General features: G+C 33.6%; 1 long non-coding RNA gene across 2 annotated transcripts; it reads left to right on the top strand.

Moving 5' to 3' along the window:
* The first annotated feature begins 451 nt into the window (after nt 1-451).
* LOC110877192 lies at nt 452-5,932 on the top strand. 2 transcript variants are annotated; one of them, XR_004866539.1, is made up of 5 exons: nt 452-606; nt 1,432-3,411; nt 3,834-4,223; nt 5,215-5,297; nt 5,779-5,916. It is a non-coding gene; the product is annotated as an uncharacterized LOC110877192 (long non-coding RNA). The 2 variants fall into 2 exon arrangements; XR_002556814.2 differs by lacking the exons at nt 3,834-4,223; nt 5,215-5,297 and having other exon boundaries at nt 5,779-5,932.
* Nucleotides 5,933-17,927: the final 11,995 nt, after the last annotated feature.

The raw sequence follows: 17,927 nt of genomic DNA, 5'->3' as shown, positions 1-17,927 counted from the left end.
GGATCCACATGAATTCCATTCTCATTTACCACATAACCGAGGAACTGCACTTCACGTAACCAAAACTCGCACTTCGAGAACTTAGCATACAGTTTCTCCTTCTTTAGCAGCTCTAAGATGGCTCTAAGGTGTTGTTCATGTTCTTCCTTTGTCCGCGAATTGTAACATCCCATTTTTTTTAATGAGATTAAAATACATTTTAATGTAAATAATTAATCTCTAAAATAAGCTTATATTGGCAAGATAGTATTTTTATAACAAAAAAAATACTATGATGTAGTTTTATAAAACAAAAAAAAAGAGGAAAATAAAAATATAGAGGATTTACTTACAAGGGTGAAATGTACTAAAATTTCAATGTATCTATAGGGGTTTAACTTGATTAAACCAATAGTTTTGGTGATAATGGAAAATACCTATTTTAAATGGGGAATTAACACAAATAAAAAAAAGAGAGAAGAAAAAGAACGTGACCAGAGGTCACTCCTCTTTGGGACGCTAGAAGAAGGAAAGCAGGGGAAGGAGGCCAATTTCACCACGGAAGTAACGAAATTGGAAGTGATAAGATCTTGATTCTACCATCCTTGTTCGATTCCCAGGGATTTGGTAAGTGAATTCTTATGTTTATGTTAAGAAACTTGAGATTTAGGGTTCTTCATGGTTGTTGTTTAAACCCACGAAATTGGGGGTAATGGTGTGTGATTTTGGTGTTGAGCAACCATAGTCTTTATGTTAGAATGATCGATTGTAGCTTTTGAGTTATGGATTCATGTTGCATGTTATGATTCGGGGTTAAATTTATGATTTGGTGATTAGGGTAGGGATGTATGAAAACCATGTGGGAAGTTGCTAACCAAATCTGAGTAGAATTTGACGATCTTAAAAGCAATGGTTATTTTATTTAAAAATATGAAAAAATGGTACTATCGGGTCTCATAAAGATAGTAACATCTTTGATGATAAAATGGTGATTGGGGAGTTCGAATGGGCATGTTAATGGTGAATTTTAACGATGCCCACAAAGTGTTCGATAAAATGCCTAAACTATATAAATAGTGGAAATTTGGGGATTTTATAATGTCTACTTGATTTAAAATGATTTGCTAAAAATTAGTGGGTTTCTAGTAAACATAAAGCTTCGATGAATCGAATGGTGAATGTGATTAAATAAAGTAGATATGTAAATGTTATTTTTACTCAATCACCAAAACGAGTTGAATGGATATGTGGGTTTAACTTGGTTTGGTTTATAACCAAAGGACCATGGCTTGTTGTTTAATGGGTATGTTGGATTGGTAAATTTGACCCGTAGTTATGATTAAACATAAATGAGTGATAACGGGTCAATGAGTGGTAATAAAGCAATTACAAGTTTGGGGGTAAAAGAATGATTTAGAACGCATGATTAATGATGGGTGAATAAATACTTAGGTATTATGAGATGAATGTTCGGATGGCAACATGTCAAACGAATGATAAAGCAACAACACTCCTACGGGCGAAGGTGAGTACTCGAATGTGTTTGGAGTCGTGTTGATTTAAATAGTCTTATTGTTGACTTGAAGTTCTTTTTATAGTTAAGGTGGTTTAATACAAATTATTGAATATGGTTCAACTTAACAATAGCCTATTGTTTTGGCGATGTTTTAGGGGTTTAAACCCATCAAAGAAGAGTGTAAATTGTTAATGGGTCGAGATGCCCAAGTGCTGAAAATTCAGCTTATTTCCAGATTTTTGCTAGTCTTTAAAAATTCATAGAAAATCAACCGAATGTCCGTTCGGGGCGTATTTTATATCCACGGGAAGGTCTCGGAGTCACCGTTACTAAGAATTTTAGTTTGAAGTGAAATAGTCAATGTAAAGATGGGAAAATACTGAATTACTACAGCTGCATAAAGCTGAGTGAAAAACATAAATTTTATAGTATTGCATAATCTTAAGGAATTTATAAGGAACCAATCGGATGTGATTATTTTGTTATTTTTAACCTCAATGTAGTTATATATATTTACATGAGTTGAAGTGATTGATTCCTTGAATATGGGATACGTATGCTAAATTAAAAAGTCATGGTGTTGTAACCTGTATGTGCAAAAACATGTGTTCATTTAGTAGTGCTTATGAATGAATGAAACTTGTGTCACTAAAACTATATAACCTATTTGAGTATGTAATGAATACATGTATGAATTATTAATGATTGTTGAAAATCGTATATGTTATCTAATGAATTACAACATAGTTATGTGGCGGTTTACCATTTTATTTATATTGGCCGAAGCGGTTTGATAATGGGTTACTTTGAAGTGTCCTTGATTCTATATTAGCAGGGATATACATGAAATATGGATAAAAGGGGCACCCAGATTAGAATGGAGAAAGTTACAAAATGCGTGACTCAGGATGATGAAGTGGTGGCTCGACATTGTTTCGTTGGGTGTTATGAGCATTGAGTTACTCCTTTATGTTTGATACAAAATCAAATTAAGATTCCTCACTTAGCAAAAGCTAATTTTTGGTGTTTTCAATGTAGGTGATAAGTCATGAGAATCAACGGGGTGTCTTGAACCGGAATCATGAAATAAGAAAAGAGCTCACAAGTCGTTCACCAATAATCCGGTTCAATCAGTGTATTAGTTATTATTATGCTTACCGTAGTTTCCCGGACGATACTAATGATATGGTAATGTTATATGACAGATTGGGGTGGTAGAAAGGCGAAAGTAATCAAGTCTTGGAAGCGGGTCAATGATAGGAGGATTTAGTGATATTTTGTTCACTAAGTATATGGGTTTCTTTATTGGGCCAATTAGATTTAAGTATTTGTATTTTGGAGTTTAAGTCCAACATCTATTTTAGCGAAATGCTAGTATGTCAATGTGGTAATGGATTATGCTTGTTTTATAAAAACTTTGGTTGTTAAGCAGGTTTTGTTTTCGTAAAGACTTGTCGTTTTGCGAATGGGTCATGGCAAAATTTTTCTAAAATACTTGTTTGCAAATGTTTTATTAATCCAGTTATGTGGATTCATATATTGTGGGAATATTATCTTTTATTACTTAATGTCAGAAAAAAAATATGGGCCTATTTTCCGCAAAGTATTTTAATATTATTTTTAACAAGTTGGGTGTAACAAGTTTGGTATCAGAGCCCTGGTTTGAGAGAAATCAAGTATGAGGAGGTAAATACTTGAACTCAAACCCGTGTGCTCTTGTGAAAGGAACCCGTACTATCCAAGACTTGATCAAGATCTAAAGGTAGAAGCGAATGTAAGTAAGTATCTAAGTATGCATACAAAGAAAACTAACAGTGTGTTATGTGTAAGGTAAGCATGATTGTTTGAAGAGGATGATCCGCGAATGTGGTCTAGGACCGACACCAAGGCATGTAATAAGACAAATTTGAACCCAGGTACGTAAATTCAATATGTAGGTATATGTAATGGTAAAACTTATTAAGGGAAGGAAAATTCTAAATGAAGGACAATGATGGTATAGTAATGAAGTTTTGAAAATGTTACACGTGTCGAAACTTAATTTTTCGTACATAAGGCGATGATTACATGAAGGCACGAAACTAGCATGTGGATTGCGTACCTGGCCAGTACGCAAGAAACATATGACGTTCGTGAGGTCGTGATAACTATTGCAGGTATGTTCGGAAGGATTGGGTACCAGGTGGACGTGTGAATGTAAGGAGTAGTAAGACTCTCAAGAAATTGAGAGTATTAAATACGAAAGAAAAGTATGAAAAATATGTTTGAATTCGCAAGACGGATTCAAAACATAGAAGCAATGAAAAGTATGAATGATATGCTTGAATCCGCGAAACAGATTCAAAACATAGAAGGGATGAAGGATACGAATGATATGTTTGAGTCAAACCAATTTGAATATAACCGCCAACCTGCAAACCGTGTATCAACTCGGTCAACACTTCCTTCCTCTTTCTTCGTGATTTCCGGCAATCAATCATTTGATTGATTGCCATTTCATCCTAAATCATCTCTATTTTCCCGAATCCCATCCGGTTTCCAAACGTGACTCGACTTCTCCGCACCCTATATATACCCGACCATCCGCACACTCACACACCCACCTCCTTCTCTCTGCATTCGCCGGAAACCACCTCTCTCCCTTCAACACCCGCCGGAAGCCGCTGCTGATTATCGGAGAGACGCCGGAGAAGACCGCTGACCTGCCGGAGAAGCCGCCGTCAGTCCGGTAACCCCCGTTTCCCTCCTCCGATTCATTTCGACCAATCGTAGTATTATTATTAATACATATATCATATATTCAGTACCATTATCTTTAATATATATAAATATTCAGTAAATATTATTATTATTATTATTATTATTATTATTATTATTATTATTATTATTATATATTCAGATATATTATATGAATAATAATTCAGTATTATTAAAATAAATACCTTTATTATTAATACTACTATTAATAAAGTAAATTCAATTATCAATTATTAAATAAATTCAATATATTTAATTCAATAATTGTATATAATTAGTTAAAATTTAGTAAATAGATTATATGGATTTAAATGATATAAATTCTATACATGCTTAATTACATAAAAATTTAGTAATTATTGTTATAAATATACAAACTATAGCTATTACATTTATATATTTATATTATTTAAATAAAATTCAGCATCTATTTTTATAAATTTAATTGTTATAAAATCGGTATATATAATTCAGAATTTATATTTAATTAGTTGTAATCCGATATTTAAATAAAATTCAATAATTATTATAAATTAATTGTTATCAGTATTTATTATATTTAGTATAAATTCAATTATCTATATAGGCTATTATCATTATTAATATAAAAGCCATTTATTATTATAAATTCAAGTATTATATTATAAAATCAATTATATTATTATTATTTACCATTGTTATTACTATTGTTATTATTATTATTATATTTATTATTACCAACATCATTAAATATTAATATCAAGATTATCATTTTATTAGTAGTATTAATATGATTATTATTATTATTACATTTTTATTTCTATTATTCATATTGTTACTACCATATTTACAACAAATAATATTAAAATACTATTATTTATCAAAATTAATTTTCTAAACATTATTAATTCCTATTAAATTCCCATCATCATTTTAAGCATCATTTTAAGCATTGTTCTTAACGTATACTTAAAACCAAATAGGGTAATCTCTTGCGCTTGTTGCAAATCTCTTGGTCAAACTCTTGCTCTTAATCTCTCTACCAAGAAAACGCAACGCAATCAATGTGAGTATACATGACCCATTTTCTATTTTCCACTTTTGGGTGCAATATGTATTCTATATCAAACATCACATTCACGTTAAACATTTTATGCACACTCTATCCTTACTCTATGTGATACATTTTAATCATGTTAGACATGTTATGCTATTGTAAACACTCATGACTATGTGTTCATTAACTTTGCAAGCCTCCCCTAACAATGGTAGCGCTATAGGTTGAGAAACGCCCCTCTCGTTCTATGAACGAGTATTGTTAGGTCAAACTATGTTAAAACCACCCTGTAGACTTTGGGTTGGACACTTTAATTGCGTTAAACTTTGGTTTGGACACGTAGAGTAACATCGTTTCGAGTATACTGTTTACATGATATTGTATTTCACATTGGGATATGAGCAATATTTTAAACACCTACTATGCTATGTATAAAAACTTGTATACTCGCCAACATGCTTTTGTTGATTTATTTTAATACATATTGCAGGTTGAATGATCAAGAAAACAAGAATCAAGCTAGGATGGACATTAGAAACCCATTTTAGCAATAAACTATTGTTTGAATTTATGTTTGAATATTCGAAACTTTGTATTGTCCTTTAGAATTTAATAAAATGATTTAATTCATATTGTCACATTTAGTGTTATGTTGTTTTGAGCAATTTGTTCGTCTCATCCCGATGTTTCCGCCATCGGTTGGGGTGTGACACAACAAGTCTACCAATCTACAAAAGTCATACAATCAAAAGGTGGTCTCAAAAAGGCTTCACAAGCTCAGCTCAATAGTGGTGCTCTCATCAAAAGTAATGCAACCTACATAATACCAAAAACCAACTATGCTGATGGTGGTGGTGGAGGAGGTGGTGGAGGAAAGAAAAGCAAATTGCGAGCTCTTCCTCAAGCTCATAGACATGACACAGCAGATAACTGATCTGCTGCTCGACAGTGAGAAATCGAGCATCAAACTCTGGAAATAGAGTAAGAGGAGCAGGTGGATGAGAAAATGGAGACGGTGATGAACGAGGGGGAACAAAAATAGGCTGACAAGGACATGGTAAGGGACGCGGGGTCATCTCAAGCCCCAAAATCCTGTGACTCATAACCTCAAACTGGAGCTGAAGTGAAAGAAGTAACTCATCCCGTGTATAACCAACAAAATGAGAGGGATGGTAGGGATCCGAAATCGGCATGGTGTACGGTGTAGCTGACATGGCCGTATCATCATCATAATCAGTGGCTGATCAATAGGAACAAAATCTGGCTCAAGACCAGGCTCGAGGTCGTGTGGAGGAGATGGTGTAGCTGACATGGCCGTATCATCATCATAATCAGTGGCATAGCGCCGTAATCCAACTGCCTGCAAGGCGGAAGACGTCACAGACTCAAAGGAATCTGAGACAGAGTGTAAACTAGTGTCAGAGGAAATCTCAATAACGGGAATCTCAAGAAGCGGAATAGCAACAACGTCCTCATCTAGCTCTCCATCACCATGGGCGTCATCAGGAGGACCATCAACAAACAGATCAAAGTCATCATCAAACAGATCATCAAATGGCCAATCCTCAGGAGGGATGACCACTAAAGGAACATGAGCGAGGATCGGTGCCACAATATGCTCACCATCGGGATGCCCGATGATAAGATGATCATGGACTAGAATGGAAACAACAAAAGGATCCTCGTCTGGAACACCATCAGCAAGCGGTAAATCATCTCCAAAGTCAGGCAACGCAAACGGCTGAAAGTCGTCATTGTCTAATAGCATGTCTGGGTCGCTCTCAGTATCGGATGTAAAGATCTCTGGCTCCGGTGCGATCTCGTCATCGGAGACAATAGCCATAAGGTCATCAGTATCGGATAATCCACTCTCGGATGAAGACATAGTGTCTGTAACAGAACAATCATAACATATGCACATATATTAACCACTTTCATTTAATATGCAATCAAAGACAATGTATCATGAAATCATATGTTCTCATTATTCCTCACAATCCTTTCTATCCTTCCTTAGTCTATCCAGACTAAACCACAAATGTTTGTTTCATAGAACTGGGCGTTTCGTGTATGCAATGAAAAACATGTTGTAAAAATATTTTCGTGAGAGCCCTAATGATTGTAGTCTAGACTCGAGAAGGAATCCTAGTTCGCTACAATCGAAGCTCTGATACCAAACTGTCACACCCTGACTTTTGCGGAAGCATGATTATGTGTGACTTGCTTAATATCAATGCATTCAACCATAACAAACAACTATATGATAAAACTAAAGATGATCATCCATTACTTAAGTTTAAAATATCACAAACATCATTGTCTTGAAATCCTAACATAGACTTTGAATCCATATTACAAACCATGCAAAGAGTTTTAGAGTTCCATAAGGACTCGACAAAAGACTTTAAACAAAACCAGGCTTTGAAAGATGTGTCTTATCTAGGATAAGACACATTATCCAAACCCTTGGACTACGGATAACATATTTTACTCTCAACATCACTTGAAACCTCCAAACGCCCGCCAGATCCACATTTAATTCCCTGAAATACATGTAGTTTAAAAACATTAACAAAAGTTGAGCGAGTTCACGTGTTTGTATGTGTGCACGAATAAACCTTTGAAATCACTGTAAGTATGTATGTTTGTAAACCCTGGTATGAAAGCAAACAAGGAAACAAAGAACAGGTCGATTAATAGTTTGCAAGGCCATTAATATGTGTGACGTGATGTAGGAAGGCTCAAACCTAGCAGATTTTGCACCGGACTTCCGGCTGTAAGACATAGTCACCTCATAGGCCAAACCTTGGTCCACATGGGTGGGGCTCGCTACACCCAAATAGATATATCACTCATTTCCCTCGGTCCTACAACGAGGATTAATGGTCTTAAGCGTTATACCCACCACTCACATGATCTAGCAGTACCTTTCCTTAGCTAACCATACCACATATAAACGTTTGTAACAGTTTGTAACATGTACTTCACTCCCGAAGTTATAAAACTGAAAATAGTTAGAAGAAAAGGGGGACATGAACTCACAGTCTTGCGTTCTTCATAACCAACGGTAACTCAAAGCTTCTTCTGGTGTACACGACTACCTACAAGGTACTAAGGACTATTAGACGAGTGGGTCGTGCCTTGACTTAGTATTAATTAGTGTCTTTGAATTACGTTTCTTTGTGTCTTCAATGTTATTCCAAGTTATATAATTATTTGTTAAAATAATAAATATTTTAACTTAAATTATATTTATTAAATTTTTGAATAATAGTTAAAATATTATATTTTAACTTCACACCTTTATGTATTTATATGTGAATATCCTTTCCAAGGATGGGTGTATTTGTATTCGTATTCTTATACTTGTATATTTTTGCCAAGTATTGGTGTAGTATTCCGGAGTATTTTTATACATACGAGAATACGAATTTTTATTGTGTTTATCCAGTATCCTTATACTTAATTTTTGTATAAATTTTCCTGGAATAATATTTCTATTAAAAATACATCAATATATTTCCAAAACATATACTTTAACTTAGAAAAATTACTTATAATTTTTCTTGGCAAAAATATTCACAAATCTCATACATGTCTGAAAATAATATATTTCCAAGTCTAACTTACAAAATATGTATAAATCCATTTTCCTTCTAAAAATAATATATTTCAAGTTTATTTAAGAAAATGCATTTTCTCCGAAAAATAATGTATTTTATGTTTGTTTAAGAAAATATATATTTTCTTCCAAAAATAATACTTCTTTTAATAACTCCAAAAAAAATATATTTTTACTTGCCAAAAATAATATATTTTCTTCTTATAAAAAATATGATATAATCTTGTAATAATTGTAAAAATCATATTTTTGTTTTCTTGGTGTCCAAAATATTATTTACCAAAAATATACTTATAAATAATATTTCCGGAATATTTTGTAAGCTATATTCCTTTGTTCGGTTCCTCTCATACTTTGGGTATAATTTGTATATTCATATTCTTGGGATTGGTAATATTTTGGATTGTAATATCTTGGTATTTTAATGAGTTATATTATTTCAAGTCCTAAAATAATATAACTAAGGAAAATTGGTATTTAATAAACCAACCTTTAACCAGTTGGTAAATAATAATCCAACCTACAGAATTGGTATATAATAATCCTACCTATCAACATGTTGGTACTCAATGAACTTCCGTTAATTATCTTTAACTGAAGTTAGTTTTTAAGTTTTATTTATTACACAAACAGTCCCTGTAGTTATAATTTACTGGTTTTTTTATTTATTACACAAACAGACCCTGTAGTTATAAAAAAAAAACTTAAAAACTTAAAAAGTTTTATGTATTACAGGGACTGTTTGTGTAATAAATAAAACTTAAAACTAGTAACTTATAACTACAGGGACTGTTTGTGTAATAAATAAAACTTAAAAACTAACTTCAGTTAAAAAAAATTAACAGAAGTTCATTGAGTACCAACATGTTGATAGGTAAGATTATTATATACCAATTCCGTAGGTTGGATTATTATTTACCAACTGGTTAAAGGTTGGTTTATTAAATACCAATTTTCCTATAACTAATACACATTAATATACAAATAATCACACACATGGTGACATTTAAATATATATTTTTCCTAAATACATATTTAGTCAGTTTTATTTATAAAAACCAACCTCCAATATTTATGATTTTTATAACAAAATTTATGGCAAACTTTATGTGAAAATTCATAGTTTGAATTATACTTGTAAATATTTGTTTAGAAATATTTTTCTAAGTGTTTAATTTTTAGAAAAAATTTGCCATAGTTTCCCCTAAAAATGGAGGTTTCCATGCCTTCAAGGCATATCATTTTCTTTTGCCTAAACAGTGCCATAACGTGAGGGTAGAGGAGTGGCGAGTAACCTTAGAGGGCAAGGGCCTAAGGATTAGTCGATCTAAGACTGAGTATCTACACTGTGATTTCAGTGGTATAGCCGATGACCATGACACCCAAATCACCATTGAGGATCAACTGGTCCCGCAGGTAACTAGATTTAAGTATCTGGGGTCGTTTGTACAAAGAGATGGTGACATAGATAGTGATGTAACCCATCGCATACAGGCTGGCTGGTGTAGATGGAGGGCAGCCAGTGGGGTATTGTGCGATAGGAGTTTCCCAACTAAATTAAAGGGGAAATTTTATAGGGTAACAGTCATGCCCGCTATGCTATATGGAATAGACTGTTGGGCTATCAAGAAGACACAAGCGTGCAAGATAGAGGTAGCAGAGATGAGGATGCTGAGGTGGATGTGTGGACACACGAGGTTAGATCGGATAAGAAATGAGGTTGTTAGGGAAAGATTAGGAGTGGCTAGTATATCGGAGAAGATTAAGGAGGGGAGATTGAGATGGTTTGGGCATGTAAAGCGGAGGGAAACGACGGCACCAGTTAGAGTAGTGGAAACTCTTACTGTCGAGGGGAGGAGAGGAAGAGGCAGACCCAAACTGACATGGGATGAGCAGATTAGGCATGATTTAGTAGAGTTGCATCTTTCTGAGGACATGGTCCAAGACAGGACTTCGTGGAGGCGTAGGATTAGGGTTAAGGATTTCTAGGAGATATTGCAGTAAGGTCTTAGGTGTATTTTAAGGAGGTAGGTTTTTCTTACTCTTTAAGGGACTTTTCCAGTGATTGCCTTCTTGTGTAAATGCCTAAATTATGTTGTATGCATGCTATTATACATGATTTATATTATATTGTGTCACTCGGATCAATTTCTTGGTATGGGGGACTTCTTATTTCTATATTCTTTGACTTGGTGTGTTGGTTTGTTGTTCGTTTTCGAGCTGAGGGTCTCTCTAGAAGCAGCCTCTCTATCCCTGTGGATAGAGGCAAGGTCTGTCTACATCCCACCCTCCCAAGACCCTATAAGTAGCTTTGCTATTTGTGGGATTTACTGGGTATGGTTGTTGTTGTTGTTGTTGTAAATCAACATATACAATCAACAATCAATCTTTATTTACCAATTTTGCCAAAATCAAGCATAACTGCTACTTCATGAACTTGAAAATTTACAAAAATTTGTAGTAACTTACTCGTGTGTTTAGTAAGCTTAGTTACCCTTTAAAGTGTGGTTGTTTCTTTAAAAACATCATTTTTAAAGAAGTTAGTTCTTTACAACTTATAATCACATTTTCTAAAAATGTTTCTTCTTGGATTTTTCTTGTTAATTACATGATCCTACACTTGTTTAACCTCTAAAAACATGGTTGATTTCTTTGAGAACCAAGATTAGGTAAACTTTGTATTTTTAACTTGATATCTTGAAAAATCATCCTTGAAATCTTAGATCTACAAGACTTTACACCTACTTTAATCATCACATAATAAGGAAACAATTTATTCTTTCAAGTTCATGACTTATGTGAGGATGATCCATTGATCTCTAATATTTTCATCCTCTCATCTTGCTAGATTATGTTTTTAATCATCATCTAGCAAGATCATATGATGATCTACATCATTAACATAAACAATCAATCATCTTGCTAGAAGGTCCTTCAACTCTCGAAAGCTCCAACTTTCTTTGTGCACCTTCTAACACCTTTGTATGTGTATGAATTGGATGGATGAAGATTGAATGATGGTGGTGTGTGGTGATGGGGTTACGACCGAGAGCAAGGGGAAGGGGAAGGAAGAAAGTTTTTTGTGAGTTTTTGATGAAATGAGAGTTATGAGCTCTAAGGTTATTCTTATAATCCATCTCATGAGTTTAACTCTTGGTTTATATGTTGAAAATGAAGAAACAAGATCCAATATTATAACAAAATAAAATCTCAAGGTGGGGCCTCATGTTGGCCGATTACTAGGTGGGGGGGGGTATAGGCTAGGTTTAAACTAGAATGTTAGTTCATAGTAAAAATTCAAGTATTCTAGTTAGGGATTTAGTTACTAGTTGTTATGTGATGTGTTATCATGTTCGGGAACCATATCTAGCTTGGTAATGTTAAAACAATACTTCTAGTGAAAATTTGGCGTTTCGGGTAGTGTCCGGTTGTTCAGTTGGTTACCGGTTCGTTAAGGTGCTAAACCATGCAGTTTAGTGTGCTTTATATCACCTTTTGTGACAGTTTCGATTCCCGACACTTAGGAAAGCATTCGGGACCATTTAACCATATTTCTGCATGATATTTGATTGTTTAAATGCTCATTTATGTTGATTTCTGCAGAATTCTGCAGTTTATGTGGGTTTTAGGCACTTTCCGACACTTAAACTATCTCTAGGAAAGTAGTTTTGTGATCCTTAATTTCCTACACACTATACTAGTGTAATACTTGGTTTCTGGCCCATTCTGTGTCTCAACACATTGTCTGTCTATGTACTGAACTCCGTCAGCATTTTCCTGATTTGTCTGATAACTGTGCTAACTGTGTTTCGTGCATCATTTGAGTCAATAAAGTTCTCATGCAATAATGATATGACATTAAGCAATATGTGATGGACATGTATGTATTATAGCAATAATCAGAAGGCAATGCAAGTCATTAATTGTAATCCAGCACAGTCATTAAGCATTAATCATGGTTTAATAGTTGTACGGATACCTGGAATTTGGACAATTGTCACAATCTGAGATCGGAAATGTTTGAGAGAGAGAGAGAGAGAGAGAGAGAGAGAGAGTATTGGCGGAGTGTACAACGGAGTCGCAGAACAAACAGAACTGTATGCAATCTGAAATTTATATGTATTTCATTGCTAATGTAGAGCTTGAAAGAGCTATTAAATTTCAATAAGTTTATGTCTAATCTAATGCATGTCTATATGTATACAACATACGTACTGTGAGTCTATGATAATGATGTGAAATCTTGTTAATTATGAGGTGTCCTTTTAATTAAAAATTTCTTTTCAAGCCTTATAACTAGAACCAGAAAGCAAAATATTAATTATGACCAAAATGGATAATGAAGATGTTGATGGTAGTGAAGGTGGTTCAGTGGTGCAGGTTGTTATGGTTATGGTGGTTGTGTTGAGAGGGGTGAATTAGACCCAATGGTGTCGGAGATTGTTGCAGGTTGCCGATGGTTCAATTGTTGCATGTTGCAGGTATTTCAGTGGTTATGAAAGATGGTGGTTGTTGGTCGTTAAAGGTCAAGGAGGTTGGTCGTTGATATTGTTAGATGAGAATGGGTGTTTGATGGTTGGGTGAGATTGGGGGTAAACAACATGACGCATAAGGGTTTGCAAACATCGATTAGGTTTTTTTGTACTTTTTGAAGATAAAGGACATAGTTTGCAATCTGGTGTCAACATAAAGAACATTTTTTGTAATTTACTCTTTAAAAAGAAAATGTTCTTCGTTATTTAAAAACGGTTTTTTACGTTTGAAACTGAAGCGAGTCATTGTATTTTGAGTTAATTGCCCGGATGGTCCCTGTGGTTTCACGTTTAGTCCCCAGCTTTTGAAAATAGCAGGTATGTTCCCTATGGTTTGTTATTTTGTTACTCGGATAGTCCCCTGAGTAGATGTCAGTTATTGTGGAAATAGCAGGTATGCTTCCTATGGTTTGTCATTTTGTTACTCGGATAGTCCCCTGAGTAATGTCAGGGGACTATCCGAGTAAAAAATGACAAACCATAGGGAGCATACCTGCTATTTCCAAAAGGTGGGGACTAAACGTGAAATCACAGGGACCATCCGAGCAATTAACTCTTTTATTTTTAAAGTGAGTTTTTTTTTTTTATAATAGCTTGAAGTGAGTATCCGAATTCACTGTTTGTAAACAATAATACACATCCATTGAGAATAGCCCAATGGTGTTGATGAGTTAGATAAGGTGTAGAATAGTAGGAGGTCATGGGTTCAATCCCCATGATGTGCAAGTTTAGCCATTAAAAAAAAAACAATAATACACCAAAACTTTGAATGAAGCTTTGAAGTTGCTCAATTCAATATAGTTTTTGGAGTCGATAATTATATTTAAAAATCACCACTCATAATTTGTAGTCTTAGAAAATAGTTTTGATTAGTCACTAATATACACTCACACTAATTAAATTTGAAATTATATCTATTATTTTTTTATTTTGGAAAATTGGATTTTAATAAACCAACCTTTGTCCCGTTGGTAAATAATAATCTTACCTACGTAATTGGTATACAATAATCTTACCTATCAACATGTTGGTACTCAATGAACTTCCGTTAATGAACTTCCGTTAATTTTTTTTAACTGAAGTTAATTTTTAAGTTTTATTTATTACACAAAAGTCCCTGTAGTTGTAATTAACTAGTTTTAAAATAGTTAAAACTGGTAAATTACAACTACATGGACTGTTTGTGTAATAAATAAAACTTAAAAACTAACTTCAGTTAAGGAAAATTAACGGAAGTTCATTAAGTACCAACACATAGGTAGGATTATTGTATACCAATTACGTAGGTAAGATTATTATTTACCAATGGGACAAAGGTTGGTTTATTAAAAACAATTTTCCTTTTATTTTTTATATTTTTTGAACGGCCAACAGAATTAATCCTTCCTGAGCACTCTCGGGTCACCCACTAGACCGAACGAAGTACTCCGAGAGTAACTCGAGTCCACCACTAATTCTAGGGAAAACCCCGTAACCCACCCTTTCGTAGGCACGATAGTGAAATTGGCAGTAAAACCCGTTATGTCTCAAGGATCAAACTAGGTTTCCCTGGATCTTCTATCAATTATTAAATGACAAGTGATCAAATCATTTTACTGTCTATGTGCTACGAAACTTTTTTTCTTTTACATTTTTTTATTTTTAATAAAAAAAGTTGTTCATTATATTACAAAATTATTTTAATAGATTGGGGGTAAACAACATGACGCATAAGGGTTTGCAAACATCGATTAGGTTTTTTTGTACTTTTTGAAGATAAAGGACATAGTTTGCAATCTGGTGTCAACATAAAGAACATTTTTTGTAATTTACTCTTTAAAAAGAAAATGTTCTTCGTTATTTAAAAACGGTTTTTTACGTTTGAAACTGAAGCGAGTCATTGTATTTTGAGTTAATTGCCCGGATGGTCCCTGTGGTTTCACGTTTAGTCCCCAGCTTTTGAAAATAGCAGGTATGTTCCCTATGGTTTGTTATTTTGTTACTCGGATAGTCCCCTGAGTAGATGTCAGTTATTGTGGAAATAGCAGGTATGCTTCCTATGGTTTGTCATTTTGTTACTCGGATAGTCCCCTGAGTAAATGTCAGGGGACTATCCGAGTAAAAAATGACAAACCATAGGGAGCATACCTGCTATTTCCAAAAGGTGGGGACTAAACGTGAAATCACAGGGACCATCCGAGCAATTAACTTTTTTATTTTTAAAGTGAGTTTTTTTTTTATAATAGCTTGAAGTGAGTATCCGAATTCACTGTTTGTAAACAATAATACACATCCATTGAGAATAGCCCAATGGTGTTGATGAGTTAGATAAGGTGTAGAATAGTAGGAGGTCATGGGTTCAATCCCCATGATGTGCAAGTTTAGCCATTAAAAAAAAAAACAATAATACACCAAAACTTTGAATGAAGCTTTGAAGTTGCTCAATTCAATATAGTTTTTGGAGTCGATAATTATATTTAAAAATCACCACTCATAATTTGTAGTCTTAGAAAATAGTTTTGATTAGTCACTAATATACACTCACACTAATTAAATTTGAAATTATATCTATTATTTTTTTATTTTGGAAAATTGGATTTTAATAAACCAACCTTTGTCCCGTTGGTAAATAATAATCTTACCTACGTAATTGGTATACAATAATCTTACCTATCAACATGTTGGTACTCAATGAACTTCCGTTAATGAACTTCCGTTAATTTTTTTTAACTGAAGTTAATTTTTAAGTTTTATTTATTACACAAAAGTCCATGTAGTTGTAATTTACCAGTTTTAAAGTTAAAACTAGTAAATTACAACTACATGGACTGTTTGTGTAATAAATAAAACTTAAAAACTAACTTCAGTTAAGGAAAATTAACGGAAGTTCATTAAGTACCAACACATAGGTAGGATTATTGTATACCAATTACGTAGGTAAGATTATTATTTACCAATGGGACAAAGGTTGGTTTATTAAAAACAATTTTCCTTTTATTTTTTATATTTTTTGAATGGCCAACAGAATTAATCCTTCCTGAGCACTCTCGGGTCACCCACTAGACCGAACGAAGTACTCCGAGAGTAACTCGAGTCCACCACTAATTCTAGGGAAAACCCCGTAACCCACCCTTTCGTAGGCACGATAGTGAAATTGGCAGTAAAACCCGTTATGTCTCAAGGATCAAACTAGGTTTCCCTGGATCTTCTATCAATTATTAAATGACAAGTGATCAAATCATTTTACTGTCTATGTGCTACGAAACTTTTTTTCTTTTACATTTTTTTATTTTTAATAAAAAAAGTTGTTCATTATATTACAAAATTATTTTAATATAATAATTATAATACTAATAAATTAAAAAGATAAGACTACCAAGGTACGAATTAAAGATAAAACATAAAATCCATAGTTTTTAAAAAATAAGAGTTCTAAAACTTGTTTTATTGTTTTAAAAAATCTTCATTATTAATTTGTAAAAATGTTTATAGAAACATAATAAAATACTAGTTAGAGAAAGTGTTTTAAAAACAACTAGTCTAAGAACCCGCGAGTTTCGCGGGTGTCTTAACGCCAACTAAACACATAAAACATTCTAAACATACCATATAAACCATAAGTATATACTTATAACTGTTCGAAAATGGTACCACACAAAATACATGGTAGAAGCATAATAATCGCGAATTTTGCCCAAACATTGTATGATGATAAAAAAACCTTAGGCATGATTACTACTGGCATAATTGTTTGCCACATATATTATCGACAAAACATACATTCTCTAAACGTTGGGGTTAGCAATGAGCAACCTGTTGAGATTCCTATCATAACCAAGCACGAACTGACCTCCATCCTCCAAACCAGCTTGCAGCACAAAGTTTTTCCATCCTCTTTACGCATACCTAATCATGTCATGTGCAGTTTCTTCCCGCATCTCCAAAGTCATTGAAAAGCCGTCTTCAGTTTGAATTGTCATTTCATCAAGGACAGATAAATCCACATTTGTGGCAAAGGCCTTCGGGAACTGCTGCATTACAAATCCATAAAAGAAGCCAGTTAAATAATTAATAAGAATAAAAACTTTAAAAGATTCCGTAATATTAAATTAAGGAAATTAGATAATGAGAAACTTACAAAACGAAAAGTGAGATGCCTTGTAAGTTCATACTCATCAGGCTGACCAACAACCGGTGGAACATCTAAAACCTGTTGTTCCAAGACAGGTTCGGCGTCTACAACTAGGACATCAGGCGAAACATTTACCACATCATCTTGAAAAACATCTTCATTTGCTTAGATTTTCTTGAAGTGACTATCATTATGATACATAAGCTGAATTACAATATAATCAAATATAAACATAATAATAAAATATGTAAAAGATAAATAAAAACTAACCATCTGAAGTGTTTTTCTTGCTTGATTGATCTTCCAAAGAATTAGATTCATGTTTTGAGCGTTTATACATTGCTAAAGACGTGATGGGAATAAGTAATTAACCG

Source organism: Helianthus annuus, chromosome 9, assembly GCF_002127325.2.
Source record: "Helianthus annuus cultivar XRQ/B chromosome 9, HanXRQr2.0-SUNRISE, whole genome shotgun sequence".
Taxonomy (NCBI): domain Eukaryota; kingdom Viridiplantae; phylum Streptophyta; class Magnoliopsida; order Asterales; family Asteraceae; genus Helianthus; species Helianthus annuus.
This window is presented reverse-complemented; position numbering and strand designations above follow the sequence as displayed.